This window comes from Pholcus phalangioides, unplaced genomic scaffold (genome assembly GCF_987345545.1).
Source record: "Pholcus phalangioides strain wild (caught in Gottingen) unplaced genomic scaffold, Ppha-v1.0 ptg000040l_1, whole genome shotgun sequence".
NCBI classification, from domain to species: Eukaryota; Metazoa; Arthropoda; class Arachnida; order Araneae; family Pholcidae; genus Pholcus; species Pholcus phalangioides.
In genome coordinates, this window is record NW_028301626.1 from 1,997,838 (window position 1) to 2,018,483 (window position 20,646).

At 40.7% G+C, this 20,646-nt stretch overlaps 1 protein-coding gene across 1 annotated transcript in view; it reads right to left on the bottom strand.

Moving 5' to 3' along the window:
• LOC149065262 (cytosolic carboxypeptidase 6-like) overlaps window positions 1-20,646 on the bottom strand; it is a 659,637-nt gene that overhangs the window by 336,030 nt on the left and 302,961 nt on the right. The gene's annotated exons all lie outside the window — the stretch shown is intronic.

Consider the following 20,646-nt stretch of genomic DNA (forward strand, 5'->3'; position numbering starts at 1 on the left):
CATTGAAAATGTTGATAACTTCGATCATACCCCCCGACACCAGCGTTCATACAATGTAAGCGTATTCAAAAAATTAAGTTTCTCTTCATAACTCAAGCCCCGTGCGCCAACAAGGACCACGCGTAGCTCTTCTCACCATTCAACGATGTCTATATCCTGTATAGGTATGGTCTCCAAAACCTTACATCATACTCCAGTCTAGGACGAACTAAGCCCCGGAAAAGCGGAAGAATGATTTTAAGAGAACGCGAAGATACCGTTTTGAAAATGAAACCGAGCAATCTATTCGTTGTTTTGGCCAACGCTGAACGATGTTCAGAAAACCTAAGCCGCTCGTCAATGAGAATTCCCAAATCGGTGACCCTAGTTGCATCCGGGATAATGACACCATTCAACTCGTAAGAGAACCGTTGGTTGCTCGAACCAAAATGAGCTACCATGCACTTATCAACGCTAAACTTCATGCTCCATATCACTTTGAATACGAACTACCCCCATTAGCTTCACGTCATCTGTAAATTTGCTAGCAATCTCATCGATACCCTGATGGAGTTTATCGATAAAAAGTTAAAACGTTATGGGGCCAGGGCCACGTCCTTAAGGACTTGTGACACCTGTCCAACCAGAGAATTCCCCGTTTACCATAACTCGTTGTGGCCTATTTATTGACCACGATTCTATCCAATTCATCAAGTTGACTCCCATTCCAATCCTGTGTAAACGCCTCAATGTTGGCGAGTTTACCATATTGGACCCGATCGAATGTCTTCTGGTAATCAAGATAAACAACATCTATATTTTTCCCTTATCCAAAGCTTTAGTCACGTGATCGTAGAAGCAAAGGAGGTTGGTTACATGTGACTTCCTCTTCTTGGATCCATGCTGATTATCCGACAATACATTATTTTCTATATCCACTTCACAAATCGCCTTTAGATAATTTCTAAATTTCTAAAACCTTCGAGACGGAGCTTGTCAAACTTACTGGACGATAATTGTATACAGCTACTCTACTACCCTTTTTAGATATCGGAACCCTAAGAGCAAGCTTCCAATCCCTTGGGACGATACCCTCAGCAACACTACTTCTGTAAATCTGTGCGACTGACTCCAAAAATTGATTAGCACATTCCCTGAGGACCCTGGGATAGATACCATCAGGTCCCGGTGCTTTGCTTGCACATACATTTTTTAGAATATTTGGGACCTCCACATCTTCCACTTGAAATTCGTTTCGGATTTTGTTACCCTATGCAACACCCGCACATTGAACATCGATTTCTTTATCAAAACCTGAAGCGAAAATAATCATTGAAAGCACTACACATGCTTACATTGGTCTCTACCCTAGACCCACCATTATCGATTGCGGCCAACTGTACACTTACATCCATTATTGACGTACCTGAAAAATGATTTTGGGTCAGAGACAATGTTATTTGCAAACCTAGATTCAACTTTGTTTTTACTATAATTTATGGCTTTCCTCAACACCCTTCTTTTATCAGTAAACGATGAGAGGTCCTCTTGTCCCCTTTTATAGTGGCTGAATGGTCTTTCTTTTTCAACATAGAGAATACGCACGCTATCCGTGAACCAGAAAGAGTGAGGTGTACAAACACGCTTTTTACGTAGAAAGGGTATGACGTCCTGCAAAACAGAGGACAACATTTTACTAAATCCTTCCCATTGACTTATTGCCCAGACTGATTCCAACCGGTCTTTAAAACTCCCGTTAACCTTTGGCTCAAAACATCAAAGTTGTTTCTCCGGAAAAGGAAACCATTCTTTTATTATCAACCTTACCCGAAGAAAAGTTACAGAGAAAACTAACGACATGGTGATCACTGGAAGAAAACTGTTCCCCGCCCCTCGACATACTTTCAATAAGATCCTCGGAACTAGTGAGGACTAAATCCAAAGTAGCAGTACCCCTAGTGGCTTCTGATATGTGCTGATACAAAAAATTATCGAGCACCAACTTAAGAAAGTCTCTTCGATATTGATCTCTTGCTTAAAGGTTCTCCCAATCGATAAACGGGTAATTGAAATCCCCTAATATGGCAACCCTCTCATGCTTACACAAGTAGTAAATTTCATCTTGAAGTTTGGCGATGTAGTTTGGATCCCATTCGGTGGATTATAAAAACCCCCTACCATGAGTTTATGATACCTTTCGTTTTCAAGCTCAACCCATGTACTCTCAATATGGCTTCTCTGCACGTTACAATATCGAGAATTCAGACATGATTTCACGTATATCAATCCTTTCCTATCATAATCTACTTCTAAAAAAAGTATCGTATCCTGAGATGTGTTGAATGGTGTCACGTTCTGGAGTTCCCGTTCCCCTAAAATCATTTTCCCCTTTTCCGAGGCTTAGTTCGTCCTGGACTGCAGTATGCTGTAAGGTTTTGAAGATCATACCTACAGAAGAGATATTGACTTGGTTGAATGGGTGCAGAGAAGATTTATGCGCACCCTTATCGGCACACGGGGCTTGAGCTATGAAGAGAGACTTCATTTTTTGAATATGTTTAGATTGAATGAACGCAGGTGTCGAGGAGACAAGATCGAAGTGTTCAAAATTTGCAGCGGGATGGATAGGGGGACAATGCGAGGTTATGGTGTCGCAGGGAATTTTTCTTTAATAGGGTTGTTAATGAATGGCATAGCTTACCCCCCGGAGGTAGTAAATTCTAACACAATTGACACGTTTAAAAAGAAATATGATAACATGTTGGGCCTCTGTGGTGGTCGAGTGGTTATAGTGACGGACTCGCGATGCGAGGATCCGGGTTCGAACCCCACAGTGGTGGTCGGCTGAAGTTGGTTTTCTGTGGTTCCCAACTTCAAGGCGCAAATGCGAGCCGATCTCCCCGTTAAAAAGTCTCGCCACAGAGAGCAACAGTCCTACAACGATAAATCATTCAATCATAACACTTCACTACTCATAGTTAGAAAAACTGGTGGCGGATGGCAGCACTTCACATAACAAGCATTACAGAGAAACAAAAAACTTCACGTTAGGTTTCACTACACGCACACGCACATTCCCGCATGCACCGATTCGTTGGGGGGTTCCACGGGGGGGGGTGTGGGCGGGGTGCATGTGTGGTATAGCAGTAGTAGGTAGGGCCTCCAAAAAATGGCTCGGGGATCCAGGATGTTCTTAAGTCAGCCACCTCGTTGGGCAGTTTGCCTGTTGTGGCGTTGTATTTTTATTTGTAAGAATGATTCATTCTCCAATCGTTTGCCCAAGATTCTGTAATGACTACCAAATCTAGGTCCTCCACAGCTATCATAATCTATAAAAATATTTATTATTACCCAAGCTCCTACTATTTATTAGAACACATTTTAATTTACCCCATGATTTAGTGCCAATCGAGAAGCCATGCAAGTCAGAGGTGGGTAATTTCTCGTTAATATTGTTAATATTATCATTAACTATCCCCTATTTCCGTCCACGTAGTCTGGGAGTAAAAACCTAACCAATTCCTATCGTAAACCTCTTGAACTCCCCTCTTCCGCCTATTTAGGTTAATCGCATCCTATCAATGAATGCGGAATGCTCCAAGAACGAGAACGCGGAAGGATGAGCAAATGTCCTTCAGGCCTAAGTTGAATTGGTGGAGAGATCCTAGTCCTATACTCCTACTACCTCTTGGCAGTACTGGAATCACTGCCACATCTGAAGTAGTATAATATCAAGTCTCGGTACTATGACAGAGACCCACTAATATCCCCTCGAACATGATTTGTTCCCACTCACATGAATATCCGCCCAGTGAGCTTTCATCTCGAATGTTCTGATCTTCCTCCCCCCCTTCCCAGGAAAGGAAGACAACCCTGAAAATCCTTACACACCCTGTTTCCCAGTTTTCTAACCATAGAATCGCCGACAATTAAACCTATATCACTATCTCCGTTCTACCTCATCCTCGACCACCCTTTCATCCTCTAAACCAGCGGTTCTCAACCTTTTTTGACTCGCGGAGCCCTTTTCAGTATATAATTTCTATGGCGGAGCCCTTTTTTACTCGAGAAACCCTTTTTTGTACATAATTTTTCATGGCAGAACCTTATAGGCCTCTCTTATTTACTTATCTGTCAAATTTTTCTGATTCATTTTATTTTCCTCGAGTCGCCGCGGAGCCCTTCGGAGCCCCGGTTGAGAACCGCTGCTCTAAACCATAGTTCCCCAACCTTTTTTGTCCCATCGCCCCCCCCCCAACGCAATCTAACCCATGGGATCGTATGGAGGTACCTGTATCTTCTACCGCCCCTTGGAACATTCCATCGTCTCCCACGGGGGCGTTAATGCCCACGTTGGGAATCACTGCTCTAAACTATTATTGTTCGTGGAGATTGCTTCTTCGACGGCAGGTGGCTCCGTAATGCATGGTCCCGCTAAAACCATAATTCTCTCCCGTAACGCTCTTAGACCTGTAATTCTAATCTTATATTGGATAGTCCCTATCCAAACATCCCTTACACTTGAAACTATCATCTACCATTCCATGGACTAGAGAAACCTTTCGTCACAAGCCCACACAACACCCATCGAGGTCAAATCATACTAATACTATTGCTAAAAACTAGATAATAGCACTGAAAAAATAGAAGAAACATTAACACAGGAAATCAAAATGACCTAAAATACATTTAAGTGCAAAATATACATAAAAATGTCTACGAAAAAGTTAAGTAAAAAAATGCTCAACAATCGAAATATACATATAAAGAATAGAACACATACACACACTCTTAAAAAGTATTAAGTTACAAAGTGGATTAAATACTTATTAGTATTAGCTAACTACATCTGTTAACTAACACTAAAACAATCAGGCCAAAAAAATTACTGAGAGAATACCCAGGAAAAGTATACACTGTTCGATTCGCTATATAATACTCCCGCCAAAAAAAAAGGCCATTGTTTGATGTAGCATACCATTGTTGGTTCTGTCTTCAATATCCGAGGATGATGTCGCTCTTCGCTATCCATGCGAAGGTTTCCACAAACTTTTCTGATGCGAAGATGAATTTATAGGAAAGAGAGAGAGAGAGAGAATTCCAACCGCCCTTTTGCGGGGGAATCGATATCACGTCCTCTTACTAGCCGGGTGAGCGCCCTCGACCATTAGACTACAAAGGTAATGAAAATCTTTCTTTATAGAGCTCTTGTGTGCACTGAACGGGAACGCACATAGACCGTCGGACCTAATTCAGGCCAAAGCTCTAAGTTGCTGACACTTGTCACCAGATGGCGACTTATCATATGATGAATCGGTACGCACGAGCTCTAAGGAAAGATTGAAATTCGTTACCTTTGTAGTCTAGTGGTCGAGGGCGCTCAACCGGCTCATGAGAGGATGCGAGATCGATCAGCACCTCCTAGAGATAGAAGGCCTCCGCACGATGCTTGCGATATCAGTAAGTGTCCATTTTCAAATTCAAATTCCCTTTATTTAAGATTTTTAAACACAGTTGCAAAATATTTAGGGGGCTAAGCAAGCTTGTGAGCCCACAAAACAATATCCGATACATAGCTGTCGGCATAAATAATAACGAGAGAAAAAAACGAAAGAAAAAAACACACATACATATAACACCAAGAAATAAGTGGCAACAGGAATGGAATTGATAAACAAAAACATTTGGCATTTAGTAGCGTATGCAAGATAAAAGAAGCTTACATTGCAATATCAAACAGATAATTTAAATCTTCTTGAGTTAACAACCAAGATTTTAAACTGACAAAAAAAGATGTACATGAAGATTGTTCTTTTATTAACTGAGGAAGTAAATGAAATATTTTGGGAGCTAAATAAAGGAAAAATTTTTGGAAACGAGTTTAATTTGGTTTTGGTACCTCTATAGTATGACGTCTAAATTGCATTCCAGATTTATATAATTTCAAATTGAGACTGCCACTTCTTTTATAAAACATTTTTAAACTTTTACAAACGTACAAATGTTGAAGAGCGAGCAGCTTCAATTGATTGAAAAAGTGTAAATGTATGCGTGAGTCTATTTTTACTCAGAATGATACGGATGAAGGACTTCTGTGTGACAAAAAGTGAAGAAAGATTGCTGAAGTATGTCCCACCCCAACATGTAATGCCGTAACTCAATCTAGATTCTACTAACGCAAAATAAAGAAGTTTTAAAATTGATTGGGAACATTTATTCCTGATAAAATGAAATTTCCTTATGTTCCGATTTAATTCTACACTCAAATAATTAATATGTGTTTTCCAGGATAGTTTTGAATCTAAAAAAATCCCTAGATACTTAAAGGTGTCTACTCTATTTACAACTGTGCACATATTCTGATATACAGGTATACCGTGACATGGCAATGACTTAGTACTAACTATGGGGAAAAAATTAACCTTAAGAGCTCTTTATAATTAAATTACGTGCCCTACCGGCCGGATGAACTGGTGGTTTATTTCTTCAGTTATTAAAGTTCTACTCTACATGCGGGAGGTTCGTTATATCAGAGAATTATTCTTGAAGATCCGTCGCTACACCAGGAGTTGTATCGACCTCCGTGTCCATAGTCCGGAGGAACTGCGTGGGCTCTCGGAAGTCCATGGTGGAGGTGCCAGGGTCGACTCCACATTTCATGTCTATAAGCCAGGGAGGACGCCGGCCATTGTTGTTCCCTAAGGTCTGGGAGCTCAGTGCATCCGATTACAATCTCGTTTCCTCAGGCTTGTTGATCCATTCGCATCCACCACTTCTTCGGATAACGATTCTTCATCCCGGAATGGTTGACATATCACGCGGGGCTTAAATTAATTCATGGTATTATTTTTACCTTACTTAGTAATTAACGATTACGCATGATATCGGGAGCCGAGGTGAAGCAGACCTCGCTCATTCGCAGCCGGAACCAGAAGAAGAAAGAAAAATAGAGAAAGAGCGTCGTCCCAAAAGGCAACTCCAAAAACAGGTTTCTCTGTCCTCAGCGAGCTGGGCCTGTGTTGGCGATTGTCCCTTGGCACTAACAGTCATTAGGCGATACGCTCTACAACACACACAAAATAAACAGTCTAAATAAAACTCACGAGAAGAAAGACTAACGCAAAATGGCTCACCGACGTCTGAGATAATACCTTGGTAATCCCTCGAGAACGGTCCCGGCTAAAACTACGGAGATTGACCGGTGAGCAGCGTGCAATAAAAACACGTCCTATCCCTGCCTCGGCCAAGACGAGAATGGGCTTTTACCATAACCCATGCAAGAAACACTTTTCTTGCCATAACCAAAGAAGTACCAATGAAAAGGACTCTTCCTGCCATAACCAGTGAAGAAAATTTGTTTTGTCATCTTGTCATAACCAATGAAGAAGAATTTTCTGTCCATAAACAAGAGAAAAAAAAATATCTTGTCTTAACTAATTGAGAGGATGACTTTTTTGATATAATCAATGATGATATTTTCTTTTAAATAACCAATGTTGAATAATTTATTCGGCATAACTAATGAAGAAGACTTTTTTGCCATAACCAATCAAAAAGACTTTCTTGCCATAACCAATCAAAAAGACTTTCTTGCCATAACCAATCAAAAAGACTTTCTTGCCATAACCAATCAAAAAGACTTTCTTGCCATAACTACTGAAAGTTACTTTTCTTTCCATATCAAATGAAGATGATTTTTCTTACTGTGAAGAAAAACTTTCCAATGTTCACAGAATGAATTTTTCTCGAAACATTGAAAATTGATTTGCATCTATAACCAAATAATTTATCTGCAGCATATTCAGAAATATTGTGTACAATATATTTCCTACATATAAAAATAGATTCTATGACATCAAATATGTTGTTATTGAATTTCTCACACGTTGAACGACTCTCAAACGCAGGGTATCCGGGTGATATCTTACGCACGGACTATTTCTTTCCGGTATTTTCTTCACAGATTTTTCTGTCTTCCAGAATTTTTCCAGAATCGCACGTTCCTGCTTTTCACTGACATAATAGGGTGTTTCTCTACTCTGGAAAACTGGTTGCTTCAAACCCCTCACGTCTTCTATACCAAGGAGAGGCTTTTCACCCGGAAATTTATCGTAGTAGAAGGCCATTTTCAAATCCAGATTGTTTGGAAATGGGGAGAAAAAAAATACAATAGAAAACATTGAAATATTTTAAATGAGGAAGAGGCAACCGCATAGCAATTCAGAAATGAAAGCGAAAGAATAGCCTCCATTCGGGATGGTTTGGAAATAGTCCACCATGGTCAGAAACTTGCTCATGTGTAGATTTCCCGAAGTCAAAAGAGAAGACTATTCATGATGCCCTGACTCGAAGAATAAAGTATTATTCAAGAACATTTTTTCTCATGTTGTGTGGGGCGTTTATGAATAGAGAATTTATTTCTTCAGAGAGAGAATTCGTAGAAGAGTTTCGAGACGGTCGTTGAATAACAATAATACCACCGCAGTACAAAAGCGGGACGATTTCTAATGGAAATTGCGTGAAAAACGTGAGGGAAATCATTAATCCAACTTAGAATCCAACACACTATACCAGAAATATAATACAGAAGTTCTTTGTATCAACCATTACAGTTTTCTTTTGGTACACGCAGTAAGAAAGAGGAAATGCATCTTAGAACAAAAGAATGAAACGTCGCTCGATACTTTTGAGTTGCGGTGAATAATGGTCATTTGGCTCTGTTATAAATTTCATGGATGCTATCGGTAGTCGATAGATGGCACAATCGTTGTTTTTTTAGAAAAAGAAATAACGAGTAAAACAAAGCGATTTCGTTGTCGTTTCCTCGTGGATTCCAAACTGGTAGCCAGAGCCGATCTCCAATTTGAAAAAGTCTCTCCTCAGAGAGCAGGCAGTCCTTTAACATGATATTCAAATAACACGAAAATTCAAACATTTATCATCTTCACTTCAAAATGTGAAGGACAGATGGCAGCACGAAACAAGCACAAATCTAACAACATAAACATGTTAGGGCCACAACACAATTATACACAATTGCATTGTACACAAACACAATGCGTTCTGGCATGTATCGTTCCGTTAGAAATTCCGCAGAGCAATAGGTACGAAATGCATGTGCAGTAGTTGTCTGGTAACCATAGCAGTTCTAGGGCTATACGATCCTTGCGGCAGCATGGGGTGACGGTGTAAGAGAGGAGCACGCAAAATTAGGAATAAGGGGAAAAATTAGTTGCAGAAACATTTGGGTGAATATATTTTGGGGATGTATAGTTTCGAGGGGAAAACCAATTGTTAATGATTGCGTATGGAGTATACAAACTTGTGAGTTTTTGGGGCATTCTACAGAGGGTTGCAAAAAAATACTTTCGTATGGGAGAGATTATCGTTTCGATATGCCACTGCTACTTTATCGCACACTAATTCCAGTCATATATCGCCATATAGCAATTTCCCATCCAACTCCACCAGTTGGGAATTGCCATATGGCGATATATGATTGGAATTAGTATGCGGTAAAGTAGCAGTGGCATATCGAGACAATAATCTCTCCCATACGAACGTATTTGAATCACTGCCACTGCTGGTAGCGTCCACAGGTTCCCATTTATTCAGTGGTAATAAAATGTTCTCCACCACTTAGAAAGTGTTCAGACTCGGACTGAATGAGATATATGTAACGTCACTCTCCGCTACCATACGAAGGTTTTAATAACCGGCTGTTGCGGAGATATATTTTGGAAAGAGAGAAAAAATTCAACTCCCCTGCGGGGAATAGAACCCATGGTAGCGGAGAGTGACGTCATCCTTGTATAAGTCGCCATCTGGTGGCAGCGTCAGCAGTTGTGAGCTCGGCCTGAGTCTGGTCCGGCCGTCCATGTACGGTCCCTTTCAGTGTACACGAGCCCCAAGGAAAGATTGAGAGATTCGGTGCCCTTGTAGTCTAGTGCGTTCACCCGGAAAGTGAAAGGATCCATGAACCATGGATGCATATAATCGCATTCTTCATCAGATGCTTCTTTTACGATACTTTCAACGCCCGTGCATGATTATTTCGCTTTAATATTCTCAAAGCCCAACTTAATCATCACTCAAAACAGTAGGCAAATGACTACAAAAGAAAAACACCGCCGCCATAAGCAAGCACTTACCACACTGGTATCAGACGCTTCACTAATTACGTGCTAAAACACATAAAACGCGCGCGTTTGTGGATGCCTACTTGAATTTTTATTCCTTATTGAAGTCAAAGACAGAAATTATTTTTCATATTATGATAATCACAACTATAATCTAGAACATTAATCTCCCACATTTGTCTTGGTGAACGTTTTTTTTCTTCGTGGAATTCATTTTAACCCACTGTAGTTTGCAGTAATGCTTCATTTCCCGCCATTGTGATTTTCCCGTATTTTAGGCAATATTTGGCAACTTTGTTCGGTTTTGGCGTCATTTTTGGCGATATTTGGTGATGTCTTGTATTTTCCCGTATTTGGAATCCCGATTTCTCGTGTTTGTCTCGAGGAAATATGGTCAGCCTACGCATAACTAAACCAAATGTGTCCCTCAACCTCACCAAATTTTGTAAAAATGAAAAGAGCGCCACGTTTCCAGATTGCTCAAGCAACATTGCGGTGCAGTTCCGCAGCACTTACGAGTCCCGCGGCACATTTTCAGATCTCTTGAGTGACTCATGATACATTTCACCATCAATTAAGTGGCCAGCTATGCAGTTTTACATCAATTAAGTGGCTCGCGGTACATTTCTAGATCGCTTAATGGGCCCGCGGTGCAGTTTCACATCACTTGAGTGACTCATGGCACATTTCACGGTCAATTAAGTGGCCAGCTATGCAGTTTTACATCAATTAAGTGGCTCGCGGCACATTTCTAGATCACTTTAGTGACTCATTTACAAGTCACCCAGATAGTCTTCGCTGCTGTTTCAAATCACCTTATTAGGTGTGTGTCCCCGCACTCTCCTAATGGTTGAACATTCCGACTTTCGAGCAACATACACAAACAACACTTTCACTCGTGCACAAATTCGTGGAGATTTCCCCAGAGGAATTTTTGCGAGAGACGCTTGTAGTAGGTGTCATGGAATAACATAACTACATTCATCGTAGGGAAAAGAAATCGATGAACCGGGGATACGTAATCACATTCCTCATCAGATGTTGCATTTTAAGATGCTTTCAACGCCCGCGTTTAATTATTTCGTTTTAATATTCTTAAAGAACATTTTCATCATCACTCAAAGCAGTAAAGAAACAACAACAAGGGAAAAAAAAACCACCCTAAAACACAGCCATAAGCAAGCACTTACCACACTGGTATCAAACGCCTCGCTAATTACGTGCTAAAACATATAAAACGTGTGTGTGTGTGTGTGTGTGTGCGGAAACTAACTCAATCTGCGGGAGGGGGGAGAAAAGTGCTCATTGATTTTTCCCAGAGCCGACAGAGAGATAGATACCATGTATGAACCGTAAACTTCATAATTAATACACGAATAATTAATCACCTAGTCCATCATTTGCAAATTAAGCAAGCCCGGAGAAGCTAGGGCGAGAGACGGCGGTGGATTTTCTGATGGATTCGGGATGGAATGACATAACATCTGTGCTGGTTGTCCAAAAAGCAGCAAAAGTTTGGGAAAACCTACCTCCTTCCCTTCTCGTACTTTCAGTTTTAATTGCAGCATTTTAAGCAGCGGCAGTTTCAACGGATGAAAGGCAATGTGAGAGAGATTCGGCAATGGTGTGGATGAAGTTAATGCATTCGAGAGTGGGGGGTGCACAATCTGGCCACCTCTTCAGCGATCTTGTAATTACTGACTCTGATGGATACCTCTTTAGTTATGTGAGAGGGAAAATTCAAATTACCACTTTTTAATATTCCGTTAGATGCAGGAAACAGACCCGTCCCGTATGTTAGGAGTCACATTTCGAGTCGTTAGCTTTTAGCTGCGGGGGGAATGGTGGGTTATTTGAGACTCTTTCGTCATCACTACTCCAAATATGAAACCCCCCCATTTTCGCACGTTTGCTGTATAATTGGCTCGAGAGAGAGAGAGAGAGAATTTTTAATTGATTCGGATTTCATCTAATGCGTCCCGACTGATTACAAATAAAGGCTCCAGCTACATGTAACGCGTATGCGCTTTCTTACTGCGGTGGGGGTGAAAATGAATTTGCATATATGATCTGGTTTTGCGCGCCTTATGATTGATGCCTCACTTAATGCTCATTAACTCCTGTGCGAATCCTACCCTTTTGCTACGACTCGCGTTCCAGATTTGCACTAAGTGTTCCAGGCTTTGAATAATGAGTTACCGCCTGAAGAAGTGCTCCACGTTTTTCAAATTATTTGATATTCTGATTGTATTTTTGCTTTGATGTTCTGCTAGATATTGCCAGAAAAATTATTTGCACTCAAACTCCGTATTTTACAAGATATTCTCGTATTTTCACGTATAATTGAGTTCGTTCCGACTTTTTTTTTTTTTTTTGATGAAAATGTACATTGTTAATAACAATAACGTGATCCTCACGTATTCCCAAGGGATCAGCATGATCCGTCCAGGGAATTTGTTAGTATTAGTAAACATCCATGCCCGAACCGGGATTCGAACGCAGACCTGCACAAGTACAGCACAGACAAAGAACGAGCGAAATAACTAGTTTCTCTAGAAACATAGAACCTGGAGGAAAGTAAGGAAAAGAAAATGCATGTTTTTTTTAATAGATATCGCCAAGAAAAAACAGCGAGTGGCAATTGTGTAGCTGACTTATCATTTTTAACAGTTTTTGTGGCTTTAAGAATACCATTTCTAGGTGAGATGAATATCTTATATATAAATGTGAAAGTATGTCTGTCTGTCTGTCTGTACAAATCTACAGTTTTAGGCCGATCGTCGCCAGATTTTGCATATTTACCAAACAGGACCGGGATTGAACCGACTTGAAGGCTACATAGACTACTTTAAAAGTTCGTCAGAGCTGGGAAAATGCCCGAAATGGCCGAAAAACTGTCGGGCAACAATGGTTTTGGGGGCCTCAACAATTACTTTCGGAACGTTTACTTTGGTTACCGTGGTTTCCAACAATGCGTTTCAGACGTGTATACAATGTATGCTGCCTTTACAATGGTTTGTCACATCTTTAATTCTGTCATTATAACAGTTTATTCTTTTATAACGGTTTGCAACTTTTCCAATCCTCCCAGTAATTGGAGAAAAACCGGGAAGAGCGCCGGGTATTTCTGCTAGCCTATATACAGGGTGGCCTGTAATTGCTAATGAGGCCTTTATCTCATCAACCGCCCATCGTAAAGGTATAGTTTCAATTTAAAAAATGCTTTAAAGGCGTTTGAATAATACTCGCTGCACATGCTGGACATATAACGTCACTAACAACAGAGAACAACAACTATTACGACAAAACTGGGAATAAAAATGTTTAACGGCAGCTGATGAACTCAATGCTTGCCTCAAATCATCAACACTGGCACGAAGTTAAAAAAATTATCATTATCCACTAACATGCGAGTTCAACTAAAAAATGACTCAGCACTGCGATCATTTTCACATCAGTTGATCAAACTTGGCAATGGAAGAATTCCCGTAGACCCAAGCACCGGACTGATTACGTTCCCAAATGGATTTTGCCAGTTGTGAAACTCAGTTCAAGATCTTGCAGACAAAGTCTTCCCAAACATTGAACAAAATCACCGAAACCATGAGTGGCTTTGTGAGAGAGCGATTCCGGCACCGAAAAATGACAGTGTGAATAAGATCAACGAAAAAATCCTAAAAATTATTCCAGGAGACCACATCTTACAAATCGGTTGACACTGTCACAGACTCAGCGCAGACAGTTCTGTAACCTGCAGAATTTCTGAACTCTTTGGATATTCCGGGTGTGCCACCACACAACTTGACCATCAAAGTCGGAGCACCTATAATGCTTTTAAAAAATTTGGAGACACTGAGACTCTGCAATGGCACTGGACTCTACGTGAAGAAATTGCACAATTACATCACCGAAGCCACGATTCTAACTGGATGCGCCGAAGGAGAAGACGTCTTCATTTCACGTGTCCCAATTATCACTGAAGAAATGCCATTCACTTTCAAGCGATTACAGTTCCCGATTGGTTTAGCTTTTGCCATGACAATCAACAAAGCGCAAGGCCAGTCGTTAGCAGTGGCAGGTATCAACCTACTTGAGCACTGTTTTCCACACGGAGGACAGCTTTACGTCGCCTGTTCGCGTGTTGGTAATAACAAAAATTTGTACATCTACACACCAGATGGAAAAACAAAAAATATAGCGAGCGATTGCCTGGAGTTTGTAATTAAAATATTAAAAAATAAAAGTAATTTTTTCTTAATTGATGCAGACATTTTTTTGATTAAGAAATAATTAATAAGCTATACGTATATAAATTTTTTACGGGACGGACAACGTCGCCGGGTATCAGCTAGTACTTGATATTCTTCATAATTTCTTGCGAATGACACCTTGGGATATTGTACTAACTGCGTACCAGACGCCATCTTCGACCATGGCCGAGGGGGAGGCCCTAAACTTCCTTTGCACTGAACCCCACCGTCAAATTCGGGTGCTGTGTGTGGTACGGTATTCCTCATCAAGGATCACTTATAAGCAATATTTAACAATTTTTCTGACTGTTGGTGGCATTTTTGGCGAGAACTGGCGCTTTCGTGTATTCATGATCCCCATTTCCAGGTTTTTTTTGTTTTGATCGAATATACACTGTACGGAAACTTCTTGCCCCATATTTGATGGCATCTGATTACATTTTTTACTGTTACAAGACGATGTTTAAAACCTCTGTCTCGGTTATACGGTAAAGCTGCGCTGAAAATCGATGTCGTTTTAACCGAGTTTGAATGTATATCCATGGCTTTTTAAAATATTTCATTTTTCTATTCTTTCATTTTATTTTTCTCCCCGTCGCTTCGCTGGGTGGTCGTTTGTTTCCCTTAAATATTTTTGAATTTAATTTATTCTCTACCACAAAAATACATGGACGATATGACGATACTGAAAATATTCCACACAATGTTTATACGTCTAGTGTCATAGACTTGAAGTATAATGTCAGAGATTTGATGTCTAATGTCATAGACTCATAGACTTGATGTCTAATGTCATAGACTCATAGACTGATGTATAATGTCACAGTCTATGATTCAATGTATAATGTCACAGTTTATGATTCAATATCGCAGTCTATGATTCAATGTCACAGTCTATGATTCAATGTCACAGTCTATGATTCAATGTCACAGTCTATGATTCAATGTCACAGTCTATGATTCAATGTCACAGTCTATGATTCAATGTCACAGTCTATGATTCAATGTCACAGTCTATGATTCAATGTCACAGTCTATGATTCAATGTCACAGTCTATGATTCAATGTATGATGTCACAGTCTGTGATTCAATGTATAATGTCACAGTCTATGATTCAATATCACAGTCTATGATTCAATGTCACAGTCTATGATTCAATATCACAGTCTATGATTCAATGTCACAGTCTATGATTCAATATCCCAGTCTATGATTCAATGTCACAGTCTATGATTCAATGTCATAGACTTGATGTCTAATGCATAGGCGTACCCAGCAAGGGGCAGAGCGGGGCAGCTGCCTCTCACCTAGAAGAGAAATTAAAGTGTAGTAATTGATACACAACACAGACGTATCAATTCAGTACCGGTGAGCTGCCCCCTTTAGTTCATATCCTGGGTATGCCCTTAGTCTAATGTCATAGACTTGATGTCTAATGTCATAGACTTGATGTCTAATGTCATAGACTTGATGTCTAATGTCATAGACTTGATGTCTAATGTCATAGACTATGATTCAAAGTATAATGTTTCGATGTCTAATGTCACAGTCTATGACTCAATGTCTAATGTCACAGTTTCTATAAACTCAAAAGTACGAAATAGCATATATCGAACGCTACGGATTTCTCAAACATCAATTCTGTTTCGATACTTTATAGAGAACTCGGGCAGAGAAAAGTTGAATGCATAATTTACTTGTGTAATAGCTTCTCCGTGATAGCTTCAAAAAAATTCTGACTGTCATTTTCTGTTGCTTTATTCATAAACGAAATCACCCTCACAATCTTAAACTATGCGATTCTCACTGAAAAATGGAAATGATTCGATACCCCCCATTATGAATGGATCTGTCTTCTCTAATTAGCATCGACTGTCAGATTTGATGGTGCTGAATGCAAGAGATTATACTTTCTTGTTTATCGAAGGAATCGGGGCCCCGAGTCCCGCTCGTTTCGGGGGGGGGGACTTCTGGTGTACATAAAGAGTTTAAGAAGTTTCTCCAAGTGGGGAAAACACAACATACATGCGCACACATCAAAGATCTCCCATCATCTCTATCCCTGTAGACTCTTTTATCATATGATCTTTGGATGGCAGCGTTTGGAGGGGGAGGGGTAGAGGCCGAGAGGGAAAAAAGGTATTATTTCGTATTAAATCTTCCTCATCAGAAAAGCCTGTCACCAGGTCCCATGTTATATCATCTCGCTTGCCCGACAGGTTCAATATGGCTGTCAGACTTAACACGTCTGATTGTCACGTGTATCGGAGGAGAAAACAATTAACTTCTAACAAAATGGCCTCTCCCTACAACTGACAGTGACTGTCAAGGGAAAAAGACTCTCTCTTTCTCTCTCTCTCTCTGTCTCCGTCTACACTAGCCGGTGTTTGTCACAGTCTGAATCTGTCATATCTCCGGCCAAATGTTGCCCCGGTTTGTTCCTTAAAGCTTGAAACTTCTCTTCGCTCTCGGAAAACGATGTTATTAGATCTCTGACCAGTTCATATCGATTCCCTTTTTTCCTTTTTCCTATTCTATTTTTTCTCCTTTTGGTCTTTTCTTTTACGCACAAAAAGAGTGAAAAATATTGTTTTTAATATAAATCTAAAGAACGCACTTGGAGTGTGGAATTTGTATGTTTTTCTAAGAGCCGAAATAAAATTTAAAAAAAAACGGATTTTTGAATTCTTCCGCAATCTTTAAAAATTGGTTGAAAAAAAATACTTCTTTCTATGCAGTGTTGTATATTAAATAACGCAGGCCATTTTGTGAGAAATTCAAACTCTGCGGTGGACCAATTTGGAGAAAAGCCATCGAACAGAGATGCGGGAGTCGCAATGATTGACAAAAGAGGTCGTGCTCACGAGTGAACACTTTTTCTTTTTACTAGTAGGCCAAAAACCTCACCTGTTTGTGTGCTTTGGCTTGAAAGAGCACTTACGCGTTTACCTATTGGCAGTGGCGTAACCAGCCATTTCTGTGCACACACTGAGCAAATATTTCATTTATGCCCCCCTTCTGGACCATTCTTGGGCCCAGAATGGCTCATTTATGCCCACTCTTCCTCCCCACTCCAAGTGGGCTCTGTGCGGGTGTACTTGCCTAGTTACTGCACTGCCTATTAGTCAATTATTGATGGGACCAAGAGCTTTTATGCGCTCTCCGTGCCGTAGTCTCTTAATATATTTTCGATATAATTTCTGCTTGGTTTCGAAACACATTACGCGGATCCCTTTGTCACCAGTGCAAACCCTTAGATAGCTGCAAACAACTACTGCAGTGTGTTTTCAGCTCATTTTGATATTGAAAATACCAGGTACATGTATCAAAAAATATTGATCGTGTCACTCGCCGATTGTGAAATTCTTTCAATGTTATTATTTCCAGTGTTTTGGGCGTACTTACAATCTGACGTTTTAAAAGAAAATTTGTCAGGTTATAACGAACTTAAGTGTAAACCAACCAATACCCAGTCCCAGTACGAATTCCGCAGCGCCTACTGGTGTGGTGGTAAGATGCTCGTCTGCTACTGTAATGTCCCAGATTCGAACCGAAGGATGGATATATATAAAAAGGTATTTTCCCTAACGAGCTTGAACTGACAACCGAGAGATGGCGTCTTTATTTCCGAATCGTTAACGGCAGTAAATTGCAGTGTGGCGAGATATGGCCAGAGTTGGGGTGTGGTGTAGCAGTACATATTCGGAGGAATTCATACCTAATAGATCGCCACCGGAGTATGTAAAAACACACCCAGGGAAGCCCGCAAGTCTCCGCAACCCTAACCTTCGGCGATTCAACCAACCGGCACTCAATCGAAATCAAATTGTAGCACATGATATCAAAGCAAAACAGAACAGGAAAGAGGCAGACAGATGATACGACAGACCAAAATGTAGACGAAGACATGTACAGTTTCAAACAATAGTTGCAGGAAAAAAAGTATGTGCATTGCCCACGGTATTATTTGGGTATGCATGAATTGCAGTTAATGAACTACATAAACACTACGCGTCCATGTTTTATTTATTACCATTTCAACAACCTCTTATATCTTATTGAAAGAGATATTGGAAGAGATGAATGATTCTCTCGAATCTTGAACCACCCTTGGCTTGTTTGTTACCAACTACTGGTTGCTTGGCGAAAACATTATTAATCGTCTGCACAAATCAAACGATGTACTCAAAATGAATCTCACAACCAAAGAGCGACTATTACTGCTTCGACTTTGGAAACTGGTCCCAAACTGCTACTCAACTGCACATGCACCTCATATCAGAGTAATTTCTAACCAATGGCATCATCTAGGACGGGGATTCCTCGTAAAGGAAGGTAAATTTTCTTCCCTGAATTAATCTTAGCATCAGCCAACTATCAAAACCTTCATATGAATAGCGTAGAGTTACATCATCCTTTCATGAGTCACCCATCTGGTGGCAAACATGTCAGTGTCTCTGAGTTTGGTCAGACTGTCCGTGTACGCTCAGATTCGGCGCATATAAGCTATAAGGAAATAAATTCGTTTCTTCTGTAGTGCAATTGGTCTAGCGTACTCACCCGGCATTCGAGATGACGTGGGTTCGATTCCCCGTAGAGTCCGATTTTCTTACCTGGATCCATCTTCGCATCAGCCAGCTGTTAAAACCTTCACGCAACGCTCAACATGGGAGCAGGTTAAGGGTTAAAGAAGTAGCTGAAAGTATAACTGAACTCAGTTCACATCCTCCTAGGATACCCTGTACATTTTCATGCAATCAGCATTCAAAGCAATTCCTCTGTATTTACAGTTCCAATGACAACGAATTGACTCGCAATTGTGGGAAGAGAGAGAGGAAGAGAATGATTCTCTCCAATTCCGGATCCTCTTTATTTCCGATATTAATTTCCTTTCAGCCATATCCTACTCATCCTTCCACCAGTTGCCAACTTCTGACCAGCGACTCCTGGATGAGAGAGAGAGAGAGGTTTCACCTCAATGCAGCGTGGAAGACACGGGACGGCTGAACAGGAGCCGGTCGAGGGAATCAAGCACGAAACATAATAGAGTGAGAGGTTGTTGCCGGCAGTGGCGGCTGTGGACTGGATGATGGTTCGAAGGGATCCGAACCCCCCCCCCCCCACCTCCGACACATTTTCCTTTGCTACTACCACCATCCAACTCTTTAGTGAAGGACGCTGATTAATTTCCGATCATTGATTAGTTGGAGAGAGAGAGAGAGAGAGAGTCGAGAGTGTGTGGAGGGAGATAGAAAGAGAGAAGACACAGATGCTGTGTGTGAGTGTGTGTGTGTGTCGCTAGTGACATATATCGCTATGTTTAATTGCTACGGCCAGAGCGGTGTTCATCTAAGTTTTGCATATGTATGTGTATATGAGGCGGCTTTTCGCGATCGTTTGCGTGCATGTTTTGCGCATGCAACTTCCATTACGCCACTGATACACGCTCGTAAACTCTTGAGAACTACAGGGATTTCCAAGTTCGAATACGTAATGCTACATGGATTCCAATCGGTCAATGATGACTGATGCGTGGGTTTTAATTATCTACAAAGTTACAGGTTATTCTGAGGTGTATGTTTAGGGTGGTCGGTAGTGGAGTGGATTTCTATGGTTTTTCTCGCTTTCGAGGCGTGAATGCGAAACAGGAATTCCCTTGCTGAGTGTGTAACAACCCACGTACACAAAAGATGTTATTACAAGCAACTGTAATATATACTTCTCACTTCTGACAATGGGAGATAGATATCGGCACCTCGAACGTACAACACGCAAAGGGCGGATCGAGATTTCTCACACGAGCAAGACATCTTTCTGGTGTCAAGCCACACCAAAGAAATAAGACCTAGAAAACACAGATTTTTTACGCTATGCGTATGTATTAAACGCCATGCATCCAATTTCTCTGTAAATTATTTCATCCAATACAATTTGAACTATAAGATGGACATTCATAATTTGAATTTCACATAGACAAGACTTTTTCCTCCCCAATTTTTTCCTGTAGCTAATTTTATTTCCTTATCCCACTCTTCTTTGAAATACCGGGCAGACTCGTCCACCCTCTTCGAGCGAAAGTGTGACGTCAGTGTTATCACTGTAGGTAATCTCGAAGTGTTCCTAGAGACCCCCGAGTGAACTGATCCACCATATTCTTACTGAGTGTGACGTGATCATTACAACCAATAGCTATTCCCTCTGCCGTTTTTCTATGATTAAACGCTAATTTGAACTAAGGTGCCTGGAATGTACCGAGCGGACCTATTGCCTCCATCTA